This window comes from Caretta caretta, chromosome 2 (assembly GCF_965140235.1).
Source record: "Caretta caretta isolate rCarCar2 chromosome 2, rCarCar1.hap1, whole genome shotgun sequence".
NCBI classification, from domain to species: Eukaryota; Metazoa; Chordata; order Testudines; family Cheloniidae; genus Caretta; species Caretta caretta.
The window spans coordinates 218,491,481-218,502,447 of NC_134207.1; positions in this window are offsets into that span (position 1 = coordinate 218,491,481).

The following is a 10,967-nucleotide window of genomic DNA, read 5'->3' on the forward strand; positions in this document are numbered from 1 at the left end:
AAGCACTTGCATACTTTTTTCCAAAAAAGTTAATTAATTAAACAAGAATAATTACTTGAATATGAGTGTCAATGACCCTTCTCACATAAAGCTTTTCCTACAGAATCCTGCTGATGTGGCCAGAATAGAGGAAAATACAGCCCTCAGCTACAAAGAATGAAATCTTTGTGAATCTGCTTTTAAAATCTGTGGATTTTCTCTCTCCTTTTTTAAAAAATTATCTATTTATGTGATTGTGTACAAAAGAAATTCAACTGGTTTGGATTTTATGAGACTCTATTCATTAAAAATTTTCAGTTAAAAAGTAATAAAATAAATGTTAAAATGCATTCTTTACATTTTTAATATTCTCTATCTTATTAAACAAAATTGTGACATTCAGTACACCATTTGTTTTCCTTTCTGATATTCATTATCTCACTAGTCAGCTCAATGGGCAGCAAGAGCAGTACAAAAGATTTCTTCAGTGTCCTTGCTGATTTCATAGAAACTAATCTAATTTTTTTAAAGTTGTTTTTGCCAAAATATCCAGCCTTTTTCTGAAATATTTTGATTAAGAACTTTGAGCTATAAGATCCAGATTATCACCAGAATGCAGACAGTCCTAATCAGAGAAAGGTTTTCATTTCATCAAGATATTTGTATAATTTTTCTTCTTTATTTTTGTTCTTAAGAAGGAAAACAGACATCAAGATATGTATCTTGGTCCAAGTGTACACTGTCAGCTTCTGCATCCGCATATGACAGACACACTGGCAAGTTGCCCAGAAAGAGCAGCAACACTCAGTAAATCAGAGTGTATTCTATGGCTAATGTGGAAACTGACTACAATAAAGCCTCAGCATATACTCTGTTCTGTCATAGGCCTTTCTTACGTCATCAACACTTGCAAGGAAAACACAGACTCCTGAAAACAGGATTTAGCAAGCAAGGGAAGGAGGAAACTGAGTTTCAATTATTGTGTTCGTAAAATATAAATGTTTGGGGCAGAGGTTGTGTCTTCATCTGTGGTAACATCCCCTAGCATGGCGTAGCCTCATGAGACTGTGGGGGCTCTGTGTGCTATTGTAATGATAATAATTTCTTATTTTGAGGTTCAGATTCTCAACCTTGCTCCAGCTGCTTTGCACCATTCGGGTAGCATAGCTTTTCTTGAAACCTGGGTTGAGTAGCAGTGGCTGCCAAACTTCCAAAAGAGAAAGATGACTTTTCTATACTGCCATGCCATACCATTAGAAAGAGAATTCCACTTGATGTGGGAAAGAGAATGGCAACTGATTGTAGAAGCTCACTATTTTACATTGTTACTGGTCAGTTGGGTACCAGCTTGGGGCTGAGAAGCCCACAGTGGGTGCTGGGGGTTTGCCTGGCAAAGCATTGAGTGATGTAGAATTGTATGATCAAGGTGACCAGTATGCCAGAGGTCCTTGAGGGATTTGAACAATTGGAGTTCTTGAACCATGGTGGGATATAGATGAAACTCATGTGCCCATCCTGTGCCTACTACATCAAGCCAATGAATATATTATCAGAAAATATATACCCTACTGTGCTGATCAGTTTCTTTGTGTTTCATAGGTTAGCTAGGCAAAGTACATTTTAACAGTTATAGAAGAGCTGGTAGCAATTCCTGTATTTAGGGACCTGATACTTTGAATTATAAAATATTTTGACCTTTTTTGAAATGCTCAAACACCTCTGTTATTTGCTGCAGGACTTTGAAATTTGGCAGTAAGAAAACCCTCAGACTAACACTATGCCTTATCTTTGACCTATGAAATTCCATTCAGATTTAACTGTTGCAAATTGTTGAAAATCAACATTTCTCTGCTGTAGCTTGCATTCCTCAGGAAAATTACAACAACCTACAAACAGTATGTTTGTATGCATCCGATGAAGTGGGCTGTAGCCCACGAAAGCTTATGCTGTAATAAATTTGTTAGTCTCTAAGGTGCCACAAGTACTCCTGTTCTTTAAACTGAACATGAACATTCTAAATACAGCTGGCCCCATGCTGTGGCCAAAGTGGTAACACTATACACTGCCCTAGAAACACCAGACAGCTGTCCAAGCTCCTACAGGATGGGTAGGAGAGAACCAGACTGGGCTCTGCTCCCACCAGACCACACTCACACCAGGCCCATGCCAGGGTGCTGGAACAATTTGTATAGTGGGGGTGCTAAAAGCCATTGAACCAAACTGTAAACCCTGTATGTTATGGAAACCACTTCAAGCCAGGGGGTACAGTAGCACCCCTAGTTCCAGCATTCCCACTCTGAGAGAAAAAATCAATTTTGCTGAGAATTTTCAATTTTCCATCAGGAAAACCAAAATGAAATATTTTGGTTTGGGTCAGTTTAATATGGATCAAAATATTATGGTTTGTTGAACAGACCTGAAACATTTCATTTTGAGTCAGTTCAGCATTAAACTATATTTGCCTATGGTGCTGCATTATATCATGGGAGTTGTGGTCCAGGTGACTCATGCCCCCTGTTCTCTCTTATGAGCTGTGTTCCCTTGCTGGAGTATATCTCCCATGATGCGAAGTGGTCTCCTCTGACCAAGCATTCTGGAATTGCATCCTGGGAGTTATATGATAGCAGGTGCATCAAGAAAGATGTAATCTGTCCTGGGACTGGCTCACAGGGGAGAGTGGGAACATAGCACACTGCACAGTCAACCTGTGGAACTCATTGCCGGGGATGTTGTGAAGGCCAAAAGTATAACTGGGTCAAAAGGAATTAAATAAGTTCATGGAGGTTAGGTCCATCAGTGGCTATTAGCCAAGATGGTCAAGGATATAACGCGGTGTTCCGGGTGTTCCTATTCCTCTGCCTACCAGAAGCTGGGGGTAGATGACTGGGGATGGATCACTTGATAAATTGACATGTTTTGTTCACTCCCTCTAAAGCATGTGGCACCAACCACTGTAAGAAGACAGGACACTAGACTAGATAGACCATTGGTCTGACCCAGAATGGCCATTCTTATGTTTTTATGACACCATGCACCCAAAACTCCAGTTCTCATGAGGAGATGCAGCATCATAGGGAAATGTAGTTTAATGCTAAACTGACTCAAAATGAAACATTGTGAGTCAGCTCAACAATCCAAACCAAAACATTTTGTAAGAAACCATTTCACTTAACATTTCAATTTAAACATTTTAATTTAGCTGAAACAGCAATTTTTGCACTTTTTCTGGGGGGGGGGGGGAGAGGGAGGGGTCAGAAAATGTTGAACAGCCAAAATAATGTTTCCAAACTCACAGTGCTTCTCAGTGCTGCAACATGCTCACTGCTGCTCTAGGTAATGAAGCTGTACCTCAATGTACTCTCACTGAGATTTACTTTTATGAGTGGGGACTCGGGCCCTTAAAGTCACTATAGAAAGTAGAGTCTAAGGATCCACATCCCAGTGTTCTCTACCATCTCCAAGACACTTTCAGCTGTCTTGAAAATCCCAGGCTCTCATGAAATAATATGCTATCAAGCAGGTTTAAGAGAGCCATCACCGTAAAGTATCACAGGGTTAGCCTGTTAGTCTGGATCTGGAAAAGTGGCAGAGTCCTGTGGCACCTTATAGACTAACAGACGTATTGGAGCATGAGTTTCATGAGTGAATACCCACTTCGTCAGATGCATGTAGTGGAAATTTCCAGAGGCAGGTATAAATATGTAAGCAGGAATCAAGCTAAGGATAACGAGGTTAGTTCAATCAGGGAGGATGAGGCCCTCTTCTAGCAGTTGAGGTATGAACACCAAGGGAGGAGAAACTGCTTTTGTAGTTGGCTAGTCATTCACAGTCTTTGTTTAATGCTGAGCTGATGGTGTCAAATTTGCAAATGAACTGAAGCTCAGCAGGTTTTCTTTGAAGTCTGGTCCTGACGTTTTTTTGCTGCAGGATGGCTACCTTTAAATCTGCTATTGTGTGTCCAGGGAAGTTGAAGTGTTCTCCTACAGGTTTTTGTATATTGCCATTCCTAATATCTGATTTGTGTCGATTTTTCTCTAGACCCAAGAGGAGAGGGGAAGAGAGATCAAAAACAAGTATGTAGGAGACAGTACCACATGTACAACAGAAAAACTGCAGAGGACAATTCTTGATTGAACTTTTGAAAAATCTTTGTAGTTCACTTTTAAGAGGACTTCACTGAATTTCATTACATGATTTTTCATTTTGTTATAGTATTTGAGGGAGTGGGGGCAAGAAATGTATTACTTTAGCAGATTTATTCTTTCACATGTATTGCATTTGAGGTGTATTGTAGTTCAGCATGTCAAAACTATATGCTTGATGAAAATAAGATTGCTAGTCTTTAAACTTTTGAGGTAATGTAAGATATTATCAGTGTTTGTTTTGCATTCCATGGAGAAAAAACAAGAGAAGTAGGTGCTTGAGCAGTTTGGAAATGTAACTGATGTTTATTAGACAGATCTTTCAGACAAGTGGTAGTGTTTTGATCATGTCTCATTGAATAGAGATGGCAGTCTGGAGGAGGTGTTTCTTATGGGGCAAGTCCCAAGGAGGAAAAACAGATGGGCAGAGACAGCATCAGTGGAGCAACATCACAAAGTGTACAGTCTTGTGAGTTAGTCAGACAAATAAGGTTAGTAAAAGACAGGAGGTCTCATGACATCAACTTTCAGGACTGAGGATGCTCTGAAACAACAAGTAAACAAACAGAACATTCTGTTCTCTTTAACCCATCTGATTTCTTGTGAAGCATAACATGAATACACTATTTCATACAGTAACACCTACATACTTTATGAAACTCCTCATTTTTTTGTGTGTTGGCTTGTATGTTCAGCCTCTTATCAAGCCTCATTTGATGTCTTACTACATATTCAAAAGCACAAAATCAAAATATGCTGTATTTTTCCTTATTACATACTTTTCACCTCAATCTAGACTCTGCTGATCAAATAAAGGAAGATAAGAAATTCTGGCTTAGAAGTCTTATCACAGTTATAAATTACATGCAATCACACAATGTGAATTTTACAGACATATTGTACGAATCCTTCAATGAAAGATGATGGGCCTCAGTGCATGAATCAAAACATTTCATTAGCTTTCTCTCATACATAAACTATAGTAATACAACCTCCCACATTTAAATGAAAATGTATTTAAAGAAAAAAATTGTATTGGAGAAAGAAAAAGGAAAGATTTTGTCTTAGTAAGTGGTAAATCACACTTGATAACATTTTAATAGAAAGCACAAGCAAAAAATGAAGAGAGTAGCCTGGACAATTCCTGCCACAGCTCCTCGTTCCCCCACACCCCTCTCTGAACTCTTCCCTTTTTTTAAAATTTAGAACTGATACTAGGATTCCTTATATATTGAGCCACAAGATACTGAGGTTTGTACCAATCTAAACCTGGATAATGTAAGTACTACTGAAACTTGGTTGTGCAATATTGCTGGACCAGCTTTGGTATAGTTGGTACCTGCCAGATTTTGGTACACATACAACATGGAGATGATGTGGCTCTGCTGTTTGTATCCAGCCTGAAATGGAGAAGATCTCCTACACCAAAAATGAATTGAATACAATGTTTCTACCTTGTGTTTGGGTCCCTAAAGGTGAGCAAGTTGAGACTGGTTTTGGTGAACCAATCACACTGCTACATGGCAAATTCTTTCCATAAACTAATGAAGTTCTTCAGAATAGCTGGACATGACAAAGCTGATAATGCTTGATGACCAATATCTATGGGGATACCAAATCCTATGAACCCAGCTCAGGATTTCTTGGTCGCCCTAGTGACCAAAGGACTATCCCTGGCAGTTACTTTTTTTACATACATATATAGCTGATCACACTTTGTATTACAATCTGATCACATCTCCTAATGGCAGATGTACACACTGAACACGATAGTGACAGAACCTGGTGGCTCCATGCATAAGAGAACCTTTGGGAAAGAAGAGCAACTGAAAGGAAGATTGGAACCATTCTGGAGTAACTCCATCTCCTCCTGCTTGTGTTAATAATACCTAATGGTCAACAGTATCAAAACCAGCTGACAGATCTAAAAGGGTCAGCATGGACTGTGATGTTCTTCCATCACCAGAAGGTGATACCAACACAACCAACATAGTCTTGATAGTATACCCACACCTACAACCAATGCTACTGGATTCAAAAATACTGAAATGCTCCAGATAGCCATCGCAAAGTCCCTAGTAAACTTCATAGAAATGTAGGGCTGGAATGGACCTTGAGAGGTTTTCTAGTCCATCCCCCCATGCTAAAACAGAAGTAAGTATACCCCTAGAACATCACTGACAGGTGTTTGTCTAACCTGTTCTTAAAAATCTTCAGTGACAGATATTTCACAGTCTCCCTTGGAAGCCTACTACACTACTTAACTAGAAGTTTTGCTCCCCTGGCTAGGAATCCACTGAATTTAGAGTCCAGTACCTTTCTCATCGTAAGTCAGAGCAATTCCCTTATGCCATCAACACACATGATTGACTCAGTTTGCCAACTTATCAGTTCTGAAGAGTGCATTATTTCTATTTTTTTAATATATATGTTGAAATATATAATCTGAGTCTTAATTTTGCAATCCTGATTCTCCATTCCTTTCCACCTACAGAATAGGTGTGGAGCCACTCAGAGTTATTCAACCCCAATATCTTATGAAACTATATGTTCTACTCCCCCTAAAAGGAGAACATGAGGATTCACACTGCAGCAGACACTTTGGCCACCTGTGTAAAGAAAGCCCATGCAAATCTGGACTCCATACCATGTGTAAAACCCCTTCACGGGAATAGGTATTCATATTGTGAGCATCTCTTATAGTGGAAAGTCTTTCTCAAAGAGGAAGGTTTTGCAATGTTTCCTAAAGATGGTCAGACACTAGAATCCCAGCCAATGCAAGCTGCAAAGCCGGTGCTTGAAGCGTGTGGAGCCTCCTGGCTACCCCTATGCGGAGGAGCCAGGGAGGACATGCCACTGCTTCTGGGAGCCGTGGGGAGCCACAGCAGGCAGGGAGTCTGCCTTAGCCCCACTGCGCTGCCAACCAGACTTTTAATGGTGCAGTCAGCGGTGCTGACTGGAGCCACCAGGGTCCCTTTTCGCCCAGCCATTCTGGTCGAAAACCACTCCAAGCCTTGCTCCAGTCTAGAGCCTGTCCTGAACCTTATCTTGTTCCTGCCTTCCCTGACTCCAGATAGTCTGGTTCTGACCCTCAGCTCTGATTCTGTCTTGATCTTTAGCTACTGGTTCTGACCCTCGGCCCTGGTTTTGACTCTGTCTTGACCCTTGTCTCATGCATTTGGACTCCAACTTTGACTCTAACCTTTGACCACTAGGCCTGACATCTTAAGCCAGCTGCTCTTCTTTCAAGAGATAACTTCTTGTAGACATTCTGTCATTTCAGTTGTGGTGATAGTTACATGATTACATGGTATTATTTATACAGGACCCACACCTCTGTACATAGGATGGATAGTGCTCACTGAGTGGGTAGAGATTTAATATTTTACTTTATTTTCATCATTCATTGTGTTGTGTGCATGTCAAATTTCCTTCAGACCTTTCTCTGAATACAGAATTATTAATTTTCTCACAAGCTTTTTTATGACACTCATCACTGTGCTATCTGAGTACTTCCCAGAGTTGAACTAATTCTTCACAACAGCCCCATGCAGTGAGGGGCTGGTATTATCCCCATTTTACAGATGAAACTTTGAGATGCAGAGAGGTTAAAGTCAAAATTTCAAGTAAATCTGGATGACCAATTTAAGATGCCTAAGGCCTAAAATATTTAATACTTTATATCACTTTATTTGTTCAGAGCTCCCATTGACTTCAGTTACAGATGTGAGGTTTCAGCATGTCTGCAAATCAGGCCTTGGATGTCTCAGTTTGGGCACTCAGAAACTGAGGAACATACAACTAATAGAAATTAGCTGCCAGACTCTAACAAGTCTCTACTGAGCATCTGCAAATTGAGATTTTTAGTTTTTATCACTTGGGCAGATTTTACCAGGGACAGGAAAGGGCAATCCTGATACTAGGGTTGTCCCCTGCCAAATCCCTGCTCCAAGGAATGGGGATGCTAGAACTTCTCAACAAGAGAATTGTAAGAATATTTTTAACATGGGCAAAATACTGTTCTTGGGAATGACTGAACTGTTTTTGATGTAACTTAAAAACCCTGAGGCAGACACCGGTATGAAAAACTTCAGCCTGAACAGTTAACGTTTGGCAAAGTTTTAAGCAGCTGAAAATAGAGTCTTATAATGGAAAGTATTGGGCAATCTTAACTATAGGCAGTACTCCTAGAACCAACTGGATGCACATAGTCTGGTATCAGATAGCAAAAGCAGCACACAGCTAAACACTCACAGAGCTCTAAACCTCCTGTTTAAACCTCTTGTGGTCTGCAGTGGTTAAACTGAACCCCTGCTTATGGAAGTGAGATGAAAGTTTCTTATTAAATCAGATAGTGGGCCACAGTTACTCCTGCAACCATTGGGATAGCTGCATGAAGGGTGATTTACCCCTGAATGGGATAGTGGCAGAGGTGGTTTAGAGAGATGTTCTGAATCAGCACATCTTTTAGTTGGCCTCCCACCCATCCTAGGCTAGCCCCCACTAGTTCTGGTGCTGTGCTGCACCCTCTGGCAGAGTGGGAGTTGTGTAAGATTCATGCCACTGTATCCCATCTCAAAGATGACTACTGAATATTTTTTTACGTAAATAACGGCCACTAGAGACCTGTACCCTGTGTTCCATCAGCTTTTGCTGGCAGAACCTAGGGAGTAAATAAAGCCCACAATTTATTTCATAAATGTATCTGCTTCATAGTTTTACTACTCTTTCCACAACACTCCTCAGTTTTTTCTCTGTGCCTGACAAACAGGGTAACATTACTGCCTCTAAAATGACATTAAGAACATAAGAATATCCATATTGGGTCAGACCAATAGTCTGTCTAGCCCAGAATCCTGTCTTCCGACAGTGGCCAATGCCAGGTGCTTCAGAGGAAATGAATAGAACAGGAAATCATCAAGTGATCCATCCCCTGTCATGCACTCCCTGTTTCTGGCAAACACAGACCAGGCACACCCAGAGTGTGGTACTGTATCCGTGACCAACAGCCATTGGTAGACCCATCCTCCATGAACGTATCCAGTTAGTTTTTGAATCCTGTTAAAGTTTTGGCCTTCACAACATCTCTCCAACTTGAAAACACTGAGCAAAAATTCAACAAAAAACTAATGCTTAGGAATGTACCTAGGATTTTTGTCCCTTTCAGAACTTCATTTGTCACTGTTTCCCATTTCTGTTTTATTTTTCCATCCACAACATTTTCTATCTGAACAATTATCTCTCAGCAGAATGGGAAAGACCTATTTCAGCTGACCCCAGCTTCAAGTCAGTTGTTCCAGTGTTATCACACTGCTCCAAAACCTATCAGATAAAAAAAATGTTTAGTCACTACTGAACTGTACCAGATTTGAACCTGTTAACCAAGAAGTAAAAAAGGCTCAATATTACATTTTTACTCATCTGAGACATCCATCTGGTCCCCCTGTGAAATATATATTTTAGTAGATTTATCAGCGTAGGGAATGTTTAGGAACATTTCTTCATAAGATTTAAAACATGCTGCTAACAGAATCCTTGTTACAATGAATAAGGAAAAATCAAGAGACTTCTGGAGCTCTACTGAAGTTGAGCTATGCAGAAGTTTTCACCAATTGAGGATCTGACCCTCTAGCAATCAGAAATATTTATTTTAAAGAATACAGTTCTACATTTTATTTTTAAAAGCTTGTAACTAAAGGCACATTTTGCCAAAAGATAGTTATGTTTTGTAATTTTCTTTCTTCAAAGATCTGCAGAGAACCAATTTCATTTTCCTAGAAATTATTGTACTTTTTGCTAGTTGAAAATCAGTGTTAGCTGCATAAAATTGTTTTTGGTCTTTAATTTAATGTGATTGCTGTTTGTATAGCCCTACAATTTATAATACTAAAAGAAAACTATCACCAAACAATAAAATGACTTAATTAAATTCTACAATTAAAGAGTTAGATTCTAAACGATCTTAGTACTAGAGTACAAATATCTCTATATTTAAGTTTACAGGTAACACTATGTTTTGATTAACAATCAAAGGTGTAATTTGTATTTGTTTTATTGGAGAAGCAACTCTAGATGTCAGTTTATGTACCAGAAAATATAAAAAATCACTAAGTTTGCATTATTATAATTTTTCCACTCTAAAATGCTCTTTCTTTCCTGTCACACATTAACAGTATAATATAATCACTGTCTTCCAACTTCTTCTGGTCTGATGCTTCGAGGGCCCTGTTTAACAGGAATTTCATTTACATGGGTGCTAGCAGCATATGTTGTGAGGGGGCTTGGATAATTTGATACCAATTTATTTTGTTATAATTTATATAGAGCCAGGACTGCACTAGTGCTTTTCAGGTAAGTACAAAGACAAGGGGCCTTATTCTCCTAGATTACAAAGACATAATGGAATAGAGAATGAGTACAAGGTACTTACTCTGAAGCCTTTACAATCTAAGGCACAATCCTGCAATAAACTGCATGTGGGCAAAATCCCTGAGTCTACCCAAAGCCCCATTGCCTTCACTGGGATTCTGCATGGGTGCAGGGTTCAGCTCAGGATAGGAGCCTAAGGGTCTGACTCTGCAAACACTACCAAGCATACTGCTCACCACCAAAATTGTTGCCATTAATTTAAAATATGCCAGTGCTCTTCATAGTATGTCTTTGAGCTTCCAGGCCCAGAGTGGGCTCAACAGTGAGAGTGGAGGACCTTCTTAGCCAACTCCTGCTTAGATGTCTGAAGGCTGTGTGTGGACACAGCCTCCCACAAAATCTGTAGAACTAGATTTTGAGGAAAAAACACTAGCACAAACCACTGGAATTTTACATGAGAGACCAAATATAGCAAAA